Source organism: Paramisgurnus dabryanus, chromosome 19, assembly GCF_030506205.2.
Source record: "Paramisgurnus dabryanus chromosome 19, PD_genome_1.1, whole genome shotgun sequence".
Lineage (NCBI taxonomy): Eukaryota > Metazoa > Chordata > Actinopteri > Cypriniformes > Cobitidae > Paramisgurnus > Paramisgurnus dabryanus.
The window spans coordinates 224,253-237,793 of record NC_133355.1 but is presented as its reverse complement, the minus strand read 5'-3'; the positions used below and the strand labels follow the sequence as shown (position 1 = coordinate 237,793).

General features: G+C 36.0%; 1 protein-coding gene across 2 annotated transcripts in view; it reads left to right on the top strand.

Annotated features, from left to right (window-relative positions):
• trappc9 (trafficking protein particle complex subunit 9) overlaps positions 1 to 13,541 on the top strand; it is a 278,660-nt gene that overhangs the window by 262,099 nt on the left and 3,020 nt on the right. The window lies entirely within an intron of this gene.

Here is a 13,541-nt window from a genome sequence, read left to right as displayed (position 1 = left end):
ATGTTGTGGCGGGAGCATGCAAGCAATAAAGAGACAACAGTTAAAGGTATAAAAGCTGTCACTGAGGCAGAACCCTTTCAAAAAGTATACCTTTGTACCTATCATATTAGGACCTCAAAGGTATTTTAAAGATACATATTGGTGCCTCAAAGGTACCTAAATGCTACATATTGGGACCTTTATTTTATGACTATGTGTTGACTTTTTCTTAAACCCAGTTGATGTCTTTAAGGATTAACTTCTCTGTGAGTGTCATTATTTATAGAAAAACTTACTTCCGGTCGGTCATAAGCTATGGCACGAGGGGTCCGGGAAAAGACTGCAGTGATTAGCAATTAGCAACATGACCCAATTTCCAACATCCCAACCAAAAACATATTATTTATTTTATTTTGCTGAGCAGATTTTTTTGCGATTCACATATCTAAAAAAAAAACAATGCATACATGCAAAAAAACCACTAGTAGAAAAATTATTCATCATAGTGAATCAAGTTTAAACACTTCATTTCCTAGACAAAAAGAGAAACCTCCAACAGATATGGGCTTCCCACAGAGACTCAATCCAGACTCTTCTTTCTCTTTTAAATATGCTCCTTTGCTCATTTGACATCTGTGTAGAGCCGTTTAATGCCGCAACCTTGCCAAGCGCCGTTTTCCTTTCGTCATTGATCGACTCTGTGGGTTGTGTTGGTAAAATGGCCCATATTTTCACAGCTGAATTGACACCGTAACCCGTGTTTGAGATTCAGGCATTGCTCAGTATTGATTAGAGTCGGTCAGGGTATTTGAGCACAAAACAGGATACACAATGAGTGAGCGCCAAACTGCTGGAGTCTCCATGAGTATGGGTTTCATTGGTAAATTTGACACATTTCACTCCAAAAAAAAGACATTCTCCTTCAACAGTAATTATGGGAATTCCTGTTATTTCTGTGGTCCATCGGAAAAATTGGAGTCCAGATCAGTCATTTCACAATCTTCTCATGGCTATGGGGCCAGATTTACTAACAGCTTGCACCAGTGCAAACCATCATTTTGGGAGTAAATAACGACTGTCAGGATTTCACTAAAGACGCGCAGTGGATAATTAGCATTGAAAAGTTATTTCTTTGCGATATATGCATTTCTAGGAGTCTCCCTTTCAGAGGCAAAATTTATGGGTGGAGATTATATAAATAATTCACGAGACACTATTTACTAATGTTTGCAATTGTGATATTATTGGTATTTTGCTATTATTTAACGCTGAAAAAAGCATATCTTAAGTCATTTTGCGCTTGAAATGTCGGCAATTGTTGCTGATAAGAGAAGGCATTGCAGAGAAAAGAAAGGTGTGTGGTACAAGGAAGAGGATTTTTAATATGTATCAGTTTATTTGGAATGCCGGAGGAGCATATTATTCAAAAATATTGTTTGGCAAGCCATGTTTTTTATTATTTGCTGGAGGAAATAAAAGAGGAGTCACTAGAAGCTGTCACACAATACCAGACGTTTCAAAATTTTTTGCAAACTTTCCTTTTTTTTCAGCTTTTTATGGCTTCGTTAGCTGGGATTTCACACCCCAAATTTTCAGCTGCAATGTCCGTGGTGCTGAACTCAAGCGCATCAGGTGTTAGTATATCACCCGCACCTGCAGGAGCATCAGCTTTGCTTTATTGCGACCCTGAATTATTGGTTGGTCATTATGGAAATCAGCTGTTGCGTCTGTGTTATTTAAAGGGATAGTTCATCTTAAAATGAAATTATTTGTTTATCAGCTTACCCTCAGGCCATCCAAGATGTAGGTGACGTTTTTCAGTAGAACACAAATGTAGATTTTTAACTCCAAACGTTAAAAAATGTCGGTCAGTTGTATAATGCAAGTGGATGGTAACAAAATTTGCTTGATAGAGGAAAAAACATGCATAGACAAATCCAAATTAAACCATGCGGCTCGTGATGACATATCGATGTCCTAAGACACGAAACATTTGCCTTGTGCAAGAAACCGAACAGTATTTATATAATTTTTTACCTCTAATACAAACCCATCCCCACAGCATTAGAGGTAAAAATGACTATTGCTTTAATTTGCGCTTTTTTTAGTAAATAACCTGCATATATTACCACCCCCATCTGCGCTTTTTTGGAATTTCGCTCTCACGCTACCGTCATTTGCCCCGTTTAGTAAATCTGGCCTATGGTCTGTAATTGGCAAGTAACAATTGGAGATCCACCGAAATTGAATTTTTCCTCCAATACAATAGTTCTTTTTGATTGACAGGATATATCGGCCATGACTGTAGGCTGTTTATAAACTATTGACCGATACCGATTATTGGATGACATATTTGTGCATCTCTAATTTCTAATCTTTTTTTAACAACTGGGTAACAAACTGTTTCGTGAGTGTCATGAATTGTTTCCCGCATTGGGAGATATAGAAATATCAAATAATTCAAAGGTTCAAGGAGCAGAACAATACATGAAATCAAATGCAAACATATCCCTTCAATGTATAACAAAGGAATAGCAATGCCTTTCGATCTCATCTCAGACTGTTTCAGTCAGCTATATCACAATCATTTCTTGCAAATATCAAAGGACATAGATATTTTTATTTTCACACATCCTGAAATATTTGTCTCAAGTATTTGACTTGTTATAATTGTGTAGTACTGAAACTGTGCTTAATAAAATGTTTTTTTTTTTTTTTACAAAATATAATCGTTCTTTCATTATCTTTCTTTAAAATCAATGGCAGGGTCATATATATATATAACACTTTTTTATTATAATAAATCATATAAATATCATCTAATATTGATTTATTGAGATGTGTGTTTGTCCAAAGGCTTTGCTAGAATCCATTGTAACACCTTGAAGCAATATGTTTGTGCTTGATTTTTCATATTGTTCTGCTTGGTAAACCTTTGAATTATTTGTTTGCCAAAGTGTCGGCCAGAACTTTCTTTATCATCCAAAGCAGGGAGACATTGGCTTCATCTGTGAATCTGTTTGTCACCCGGTTGATTCTGAATAAGCAGCCAGATCACGTGTAGCTCAGAAATAACTGATGATAGCCATGAGAGAGCCGTGTGATGGCTGATTTGGACGTGATCAGATGGATCCGATCCAATACAAAAACTCCACCAAACCAGAGTGCAATTACGTCTGGAAATGAATTGGAGTGATTTGGATGAATTAGGATGAATCCAGTGGCATTCAAATCAGAAAGTTGAGGTTTAATCTGGCTCTCAGGAGTGACGGGTATTTTCAGCCACAGACTTCCAGCCAAGTTTGATGCCAATTTCTGTGTGTGGTGTTATCACGCTGAAACAAATGCTTTTCAGCATCATCTGTTGATTGTAACAGCAGCATGAAAGTCATTCATTTGACTTATGTGATAGCACATCTACATGTAAGGATGAGATGATCTAGAGCTGTGGTCTCCAACATGGTGCCCGCACGGATTCTCCACCAGGTTGCCCGTATGGAGTCTGTGAGTTGGCAGCCAAAGCACATTCTGTTAATAGCTTCAATTTTAATATTTATTTATTCTAACAAACAAAATTTTTAAATAAATACATTTTAATTTAGATGAGAATACACTCTTAGAACGAATGTGTTAAAAACAACACATTAGTGTTGATTCTGGGACGACATGCTAAATGTGTTGTCCCAGAATCCACACATCTCTGTGTTATTATTGAAACAACACATTTTGTTACTTTTAACACAACTTGTGATTTTAACACAAAATCAACACAAAATGACACATAATGTGTTAAAATTGCACACATTGGGCTCTATCTTACACCCAGCGCAATGCGCGACGCAAGTGTCTTTTGCTAGTTTCCACCCAGCGCAATGATCATTTTCACGTTTAGCGCCACGTTGTTTAAATAGCAAACACATTTGGCCACATTTTGCGCCCATGGGCGTTCTGGTCTGAAAACAAGGTGTGTTCAGGCGCATTGTTGGCGCGTTGCTATTTTGAGGCAACTAAAATAGACTACGCCATTGACCAACAAAAACCTGCTCTAAAGTCTAAAGTCAATGGCGCAATATGTTTTATTGTTATTTAAGGAGCGCGGTAGTAATATACGCCTATAAACGGGACATACGGGACGACAACGCGGGTTTGCTTATCACATACATGAATGGCAGCAGCACAAAAACGCTTTTAAATATGAAAGATTAAAGGATTGAATGTAAAAGATTATTATTGAGTCTCTTGGACATAAATGAGGACTAATTATGAGACGTTAGAAGGCGCAAAGAGCTGCTTCACCTGCAGCCTGGTAAGTAAATAAATGCTTTGCCTTAAACAAATGCATCTGTTTTTAAATGTTTTTTTTTTATGCTACCTCACGGATTTATTATATGATTCTGTACCTGTGGATATGGTGAAATGAGAAACATTTTTAAGTAATGCTTAAAAAAACTCTTTGCTAAAAAAAAACGCTGTCCAAAGTGCTGAAACGTGCAGAGAGCCGTTTGTAAATTCTTTATCTCCTGTTTGTTACAAATAAAGTATTTTTATAGTACAAACCTTTTCTTACATACTTGTAAATAATTTTTTGATGATATTGGATAGCCATACATTTACAGCAATTAAAAGCCTGCTTTTTTACTGCCATGACTAAAAGAAAACGGGTTTTAAAGGTTTTAATAAAAAATAACAATTTCAATGCACGTGAAAAACAACACAATTATTTAACATTAATCCTAAACTGGGGATCTTCTTCCTCCGCTTAGTTTTTCGGATTACAAAGTCCTTCATCTAAATAGGGATTAGACATAGCGCCAGCGCAACTTGCTTTTAAAGGGGATGAGAGGTGAGACTCTCATTGGTTTATTGCACATTACCCCCAAAATACTCCCATTACTCATAAAAAAAGGACCAACCCTTTTCGACCATGCGCTCGGCGCACAAACCATTTTTCCCGTCGTTAAATTAGCAAAAGTGGATTCGGACATGCCCATTTAAACGTTGCGCTGTGCGCTTTAGACAATGCGCTTAGATCGTTAAAATAGAGCCCAATGTGTTAAAAGCTTAATGCACAAAGATGTGTTAATCCTTTCTAAGAGTGTAGAAAATAAATAAAATTACATTAAATTACATTAATTACATTACAATAAAATAGAATAAAAAATACATTTAAATTTAAATAAAATTCATTTAAATTCCAATAAATAAATTTAAATAAATTTTAATTTAGATGAGAATAAAAAATTTAATTAAATTACAATAAAATAAAATAAAAATATATTTTAAATAAATACATTTAATTACATTTTAATTTAGATGAGAAAAATAAATGACATTACATTACAATACAATAAAATACATTTAAATTTAAATAAAATACATTTAAAATTAAATAAACAAATTTGAATACATTTTAATTTTGATAAGAATAGAAAATTAGATTACATTACATTACATAATAAAATTAAATTAAATAATTTTAAATAAATACATTTGAATACATTTTAATTTATATGAGAATAGAAAATTAAATTAAATTACATTACATTAAATTACATTAATGAAATTACAATAAAATAATAAAAAATACATTTAAATTTAAATAAAATACATTTACATTTAAATTACATTTTTGTCTGTAAGGAATTTTCTGTACATATATTTTGTCCAATGTTTTAGTAACTAAATAAACAAACATTCATACAAATAAATTTAAATACATTTTAATTTAGATGAGAATAGAAAATGAAATGAAATTACAATAAAATTAAATAATATTTTAAATAAATTAATTTAAATAAAATAAAAAAATTTAGATGAGAAAATTTAATTACATTACAATACAATACAATACAATACAATAAAAATAAAAAACATTAAAATTTAAATAAACAAATTTAAATACATTTTAATTTTTATAAGAATAGAAAATTACAATACATTACATTACATTAAAATAAAATAAAATAAAATTTGAATAAATAAATGGATGCATGGATGGACAGAATTAAATAAAATAAGTAAACAAGTAAACCAAAAAAGTTTTGAGTAGACTATATCAAAAAAGTAGCCCTTCAGTTGGTTTATCTATTGTGGTAACCCTTGCTCACAAAAAAATTGTATGTAAGTACAGATGAAGTATTTGAAGAGTTCTGCTTTGAGAAGCCTGCAATTAATGTGTCTTACAAAACCAAACCGTCTTAAAACACAGATTCAATAATTCAGCCGTGACAATGAGTGATGCTCCTCTTTACCGTGGCATAATAGCCAGGCGTCGACCGTGCTGAACTCTGTTTAAAGGACGGCGCTCTGTTGAACAGAGATTGAAAAGCTCTTTTGCGTCCTTTAAACCAGATTCCCGCTGGCTTTTCTTTCAGTGCCGAGTAGTGCACTTGACAGCACGTGCCCTGATCTTGAAGTAGACATGATGATGTTTCCCTCAGCCTTGAGAAATGAAACTCTTGAATAGGTACGACACTGGTGCCATTGAAGTGTCCCCGAATGTCCGGATGCCTTCGGCCCGGTGTCCTCTGACATAACACAGGCACAGGGGAGGCAAAGCATCAGCGCTAATGTGAGGAAAAATAAGAGGTCACCCTGTGCTCTTTCGGTGCTTTTAAGTACACTTTGATGTAAAATTTATGCCAGGTTAGATGATGGAGGTCCACCTAAGCATAAATCTGTTGAATTATTCATCTGAATTAGCACGCGGTTAAACATTTACAGCTGGACTGAAATTACTGACATTCATGTTTATGCAGGATTTCAGAGGGAATCTACATTAAATGACTTTGATTTAGTTTAAGACTTGTGGATAGAAAACAGGATTTTGTTAGTAATTCAAAGCTGAATATTAGTTTGTAAGCGCAGCCTTGTACTGTAGAAACAGGTGACAGCTGTAAATGCTTTTTGTTTTTTCTCACGGTGCAAATTATACAGTAAGAAAACTTTGTAAGATTTAACCTCCAGGTGTGCAATCTGTTGCCGTTGGTGTCGTGCAAGCCAAATTTAATTTTCTCCCCCCTGGCGCAGCTAGCCAAATGCTGGCCGATAAATCTGACTCATGCATACCCGGTGAAAATACACACTTTAAGGACATCGTAATCTAATTTTGTGTTTGCAGAAATGTTTGAAAACACTGTATGTCTGATGTAATAAGTAATATTAAAACAGTTTAGTATAAGTACCCTTTAAGCTTTTGTTTTGACCCACTCATGCAATTCTACCTCTACTCTGTCCTTCACGCAAGGCTGCCGGGTTTGGCGTGTGTTTGTGTGTGTGTGTGGTTCTCTTCTGAGCGGACGGGTTCAAGCTATCTGCTGGCTGGTACCACAACTGTTCGGTGTGGTATGGACAGGCCTGGTTACCATGGCGAATTCCTCTTTTTGTGCATATAATAGGACACCACTGTAAAGCAAAAGTCAGTCAAACAATGCTCCCATGGTAAACTCGATGGACATACAGTACGTGTAAATACTGGAATTTATTGCTTTATTTTAGGGAATGAGCTTTAGTGCTTCTAGGATAATAAGTAAATAATTTTTCCTCGTAGTAAGATGTTTAAATAACTCTGGTTTTCCACTCTAGCAACGACCTAGCCTCATGCTAAATTAGAATCATAGATACATATAGACAGGTAAGCGCCTGAACCGATGTGAACTTCTGATCTGTATTTATATTTATCGATCTGGCTAGGGGCTAAACTGATCTCTGAAAGAAGTACCTTTTCGATAATAAAATGTTTTGGTTTGCTAAAGACGAGGAGAGATGACGAGCATGGATCACAGCTGTGAAGAGAGGTTTGGCAGCCAGGCAATAATTCATGGACCTGTAGCTAACATTGTATAGACGGTTTCAGCAGTAACAACATAAACAAGCGGCTGTCGTGGTCCGCACGTAACTTCCAGTAAACTCCGCTAAGAATAATTAACAACAAAGTTCTTTAAACGTAGTTTGTTTATATAACAAGCAAAAAACAACACATAGATTACCTAGGGAACCAAAACATTTGTTATTTTCGACGAGGCATTTGTTCAAGAGATCAGTTTAGCAACTAGTTGGACCATTAAAAAAAGTAAATTTCGGATCCAGGCGTGTATCGCGTCAGCGCACGTGCGTCCAATGAAAACGTCTATACATTAATAACGTTAGCTCAGTGTAATAGTTTATACGTGTTAGGTATGATATATGAACGAAGGTAATTTACTAGTCATTTAGTTCCCCTGTTATTAAAAAAGAAATATTTTTTAAAGGACCTGTTTTTAGGGCTGTGACAATTAATCGTGCAAATGCACGTTTTCTCAATGAATGAATTTGAATGAATTACGGTAAAATCCCGGCATATCCAAACGCCATTTGTGCCACAGAAGAAGTAGCATTACAAACGCTACTCCAGGAAATGTCTTAAGGAATATTTATATTGCTGTTCTTCAGATTGTTTCAGGTATTTTCATGAAAATAGAGAATATTTTGAATGATTGTGTTTGATGAGTGTTGCTTTTTTAAATGCACGTTATAAACGACACCGATTCATAATGATTTTAGATTGATAAGGACTTCCTACTGACCAAATGCCATAGTACACGAACAAGCTGTGCATGAAACACAGAATCTAAGCCTTGCGATTCAGAATCGATTTCAGGCAGGTCTTTTTAATGGGGAATGCAATGTATCGTCACGGCCCTACCTGTTGTTATTGATTATATGTGGAAGTCTACCAGAAGTTGCGTTTAGTTCACAAAAGCCATTTGTTTATGTTGTTGCTGCTGAAGCCGTCTATAAACTGCATTCAACCCAAAAAAGGGTCAAAAAGGGATGAACACATCCGTTGAGTTAAATTAACCCAGAAAATGTTTATATTTGACCCAACAATGGGTTACAACAACCCAGAATAGGTTAAATTTTAAACGAATGGGTTGGGCTCTTCCTTTTTTGACCCAACACTGAGTTGAAAATAAGTAACCCAGAATTTTTTTGAGTTTAGCCACTTCAGATCGGCTTTATATGTACAGTTATACGCATGAATGAATATCAAGACAAACACAAATCAACAAGACAAAAAATAAGACAGTAACTAACACGACATAAAAAAGTTATCATAGTTTAACTCATTCCCCGCCAGCCTTTTAAAAAAAAAAGTTGCCTGCCAAATTTTTTTGTGATTTTACCAAAATGTTCACAAAATGCCTTCCAGGAAAATGTTCTTCTATAAATGTAGACGGTTTCATCGGACGCACGTGATACACGTCTGGATGCGAACCTTACTTCCGGTTTCGTTTTTTTAATGGTCTGACTAGTTGCTAAACTGATCTCTTGAACAAATGCCTCGTCGAAAATAACAAATGTTTTGGTTTTCTAGGTAATCTATGTGTTGTTTTTTTGCTTGTTTTATAAATAAACTACGTTAAAAAGAACTTTGTTGTTATTTATTCTTAGCGGAGTTTACCGGAAGTTACGTGCGGACCGTGACAGCCGCTTGTTTATGTTGTTACTGCTGAAACGGCCTATATAAACATATAAATATATCAAATTAAAGAACAGACCCTCTGCTTTCAATAAAAAAATGTTTGAAATTAAGTAAATTAGTTTTTGCCCTTTTTATTAATTTTGTAAAACCGCCAACTAAGATACGAGATAACTCGTCGATGGTAGGGAAAGAGCTACAAATCTGGAATATTGAGTTCACCCACTCCAAAAAAAAAACATTGTTGGGTTAAAAAAAGGTACAAACACAGCTGTTGGGTTAAATTATCCCAGAAAATATATTTGACCAAACAAGCCAGCATAGGTTAAATTACGACCCAACAGGTTGGATTCATCTTTTTTTTGACCCGATGCTGGTTTGAAAATAACCTAGGATTTTTAAGAATGCACATACAAAACAAACCAACACATTGTCACATGTTAACTCTTTCCCCGCCATTAACTCGTCAATTAAGAGAAAAAGCTTCCCTGTCAATGACGATTTTTTTTCTGGCAATCCGTATTTCTGCTTATATCCACTAGGTGGCGCTCTTACCCAACTTATAAACCCAGAAGCTTTTTGCTCTAAATTTGGTATTTTTGAAGAAACATACCGATATTTGAGACTAGGTGATAAAAAGAGAACAAATAAGATAAAAAATGTGTTTGTTTGATATGTACTTTCATTTTATATATTGTATGTTTATATATTTTCTGGAATGCATTAAACTTTTGTGAAAATCATTAAAAATGCTGGTGCTGGCTGGCAACTTTTGCTGGTGGGGACAGAATGTTAAAGGTTATCCAATTTCTTCAGAAATTTAAATATATGTTTTTTTGCAACCAGATGCTGCATAATGTGGTGGCATTTTGGGAAAGAAAATTGGGGTTTTTAATCCATAGTTGGGTCAAATATGGAAAAAACAGCAATTGGTTTAACTTCAACCCAAATGCTGGGTTGTTTCAGCAAACCAGCAATTAATGCTCATTTTAATGCTTAAAACGCACTAGTAACTCGAAATACTGACGTGAGGTCAGTGCATTTGTATGGTGTATGGTCTCTCTCTCGCGCACGTGCTCTCTCGTTCTGTTCATTATTATGACGAAACATGTCTCCACCCATCTCCACCAGATATACCTATAATTTTCACATCTCCTAGCAACAGCTCTTAAAAAATACTAAATATATCCACTTGGTAAGGTGTCGTACCAGAGCTGTGAGTGCAGACGTGTGTGTGTATGCATACGATGCAGTTGTGCAACATATTGTTTCCATACAGATGTAAAGGTATGCACGCGTATCCAAAGGCATTTGTCTCTGAAGCTCACATGTGTGCGATTCCTTCAGCTCTGTCTTTTCCGATAAATGCTTGTGAAAATATCCATGCGTTTCACCGAAGAATCAAAGCAAAAACATTTTGCACAAAACCCTAAGGGTTTGTAGAATTGTGACCGTACTATCATTATAATTATGCACGTTAGCTGTAACGTCTCATTACTCTGATGTACCTTCATTTTTGACAATGGTTTTAATTCAATGATGAATCTCATTAGACTGTAAAATGGTATAAATGCTTTATATAATAGTTTTCCTGGTTGAAGTATGACCCTGAAATGTTCTCAACAGGTTTTATGAGATTATGTGCTTTAATAGATTCACTAAAGTATAATGTGGTCCATTTAAAAGAGCTGTATATAAGAGAGAGCGAAAATGCAGGGCTATTATTTATAAAGAGATTCAAATAAGCCAACATTTCAGAAAGTGGACACTGTGCTCTTTTTAATACAGACTGAATGTACACACAGACACGCTCTTGTATAAACTCAAATACAGTCGATCACTTGCATTTCTTTGCATTTTGAGGAAATGTGCTCGCTGTTTTCAAATGCATGATATGCACATATGTGATAGAGACACATCAACAGCTCAAGTGTAGCTCAGTGCCTTGTATAAAATAATTTAAAGTTATTTGCAATAGACAATCTGACCTGAGCTCCAGCAGGTCGTCTGTCCATTAACTCTGCATTAAATGTATTTGGTGGTTTCATCTTTTCAGGACTCAAATGCAAACCTTTGAATAAAACCTCACCATTATGTTCCCAAAACACTTTTTTACGGCTTAATTGCTATTTTAAGACGCATAAAAGCACTCAAGTCTTCGACTCTGGTTTGCATACTAAAAAAAACTTCCCCAAGTCTAACGTCATTCAGAAGGCACCGTAAACATTTGATGACGCAAAGCAAAACACTTTTAAATAATCCTTGACATTTAGCTTCACGGTTATGATAATCGCTGCTGTTAAGTCATTATTACCGGCACAGACGTCTGTACCCGAAGCTTCTCGGAGTTTGAGTCCACAGAGATCAGCGTCGCAAATCTTGATATCTACAGCTGTTCTGTCGGTGACAGATTATTTATCCGAATGGGTTGCGTTCGGATGGGGTCCTCCTGTCGCAAGCTGCCGTCCTCCTGGGTAGAGCTGTCTGTCCGTGCGTCTTTGACGGTGCCCGTTGGGACTTCATCTCCCAGCATGCCGTTCTCCGGGGACCGGGCTCGTGTGACAGCTCAGCCTGCGGCTCTCAGAGTTACTTCTCGGAGCGCTTCACCGTGATGGACGGAGACAGCTGGGTGCAGATGTGCGAGAGAGAAATGAACTCGGTTCACACTTAAACACATCTGTATGAAACGTGCATTGTTTGCATTACCTCTTTATGTTTTGTGAATAATGGTAGAGGACAATTTTGGGACTTTAAGACAGTACCTTATAACAGGGAGGAAAATAAAGTAATTTATCTTAGGGAGATTCTATGCATTTTTTACTGAATGAGAATGAAAAATGAACAGGTTGTGCTAGTCACTTTTGGCTGAGGCTGAAGTAAATGAGTGTAGTTATGATGTTGACATTGATACTGAGAGTAAAGTATATTGCTTATGTGTGAAGAAAATCATTGCTTGGAGAGCAAGAGATCAACTAAACCATCATCTTCACACTTTTATAATACACTGGTGCATTATGGGATTAGCTGTGTCTTCGCTGTACTGATGCTCTATTAAACATGGCTAATACATTTTTGGAGTTTGTTTGGATAAATGTGAAAGCAATGGGAAGGTATTTCTCTTTTGTTGATAAGAGTAGTTTTATTATTTTGGCTCTCCTGCCTGTGCTTGATTATCTGGTAGTTGCATTTTATTATTTGCAGTTACCTGTAGTGTTGTTTTTCTCTGTTGTCTTATCAGAGCAGTCCTGTGACCTGCTGTGTCCTACACTGAAATCCACTTTAACAATCATTTTAGTCATGTTTTAGTTTTAAATTACTTTTTTGCCAGAGTACTTGTAAAAACTTTATGTAAATGAGCTGTGTTTTGATTAATATCATCTAAGTACTCACTCATACCACTAATAACTCTCACATCTCTCTCTCTTTCCCTTACACACACACACACACACACAGACACACACACACTTACACCACACACACTCAATCACTCACACATTTATACTCTTTCCCTTTATTCTCTCTCTTTATAATTTCTCAAACGCTCATATTCTCACTCAACGTCACTCATAACACTCTCATACTTACTCACTCACTCACTCACTCACTCACTCTTTCACTCACTCACTCACTCACCTACTCACTCACTCACCTACTCATTCACTCACTCACTTTCACTCATTCACTTACTCATTCGCTCACTCACTCACTCATTTACTCACTCACTCACTCTTTCACTCACTCATTCACCTACTCACTCACTCACTCACCTACTCATTCACTCACTCACTTTCACTCATTCACTTACTCATTCGCTCACTCACTCACTCATTTACTCACTCACTCACTCTTTCACTCACTCATTCACCTACTCACTCACCTACTCATTCACTCACTCACTTTCACTCATTCACTTACTCATTCGCTCACTCACTCACTCATTTACTCACTCACTCACCTACTCATTCACTCACTCACTTTCACTCATTCACTTACTCATTCGCTCATTTACTCACTCACTCATTTACTCACTCACTCACTCACTCACTTTCACTCATTCACTTACTCATTCGCTCACTCACTCTCACTCACTCACCCACTCACT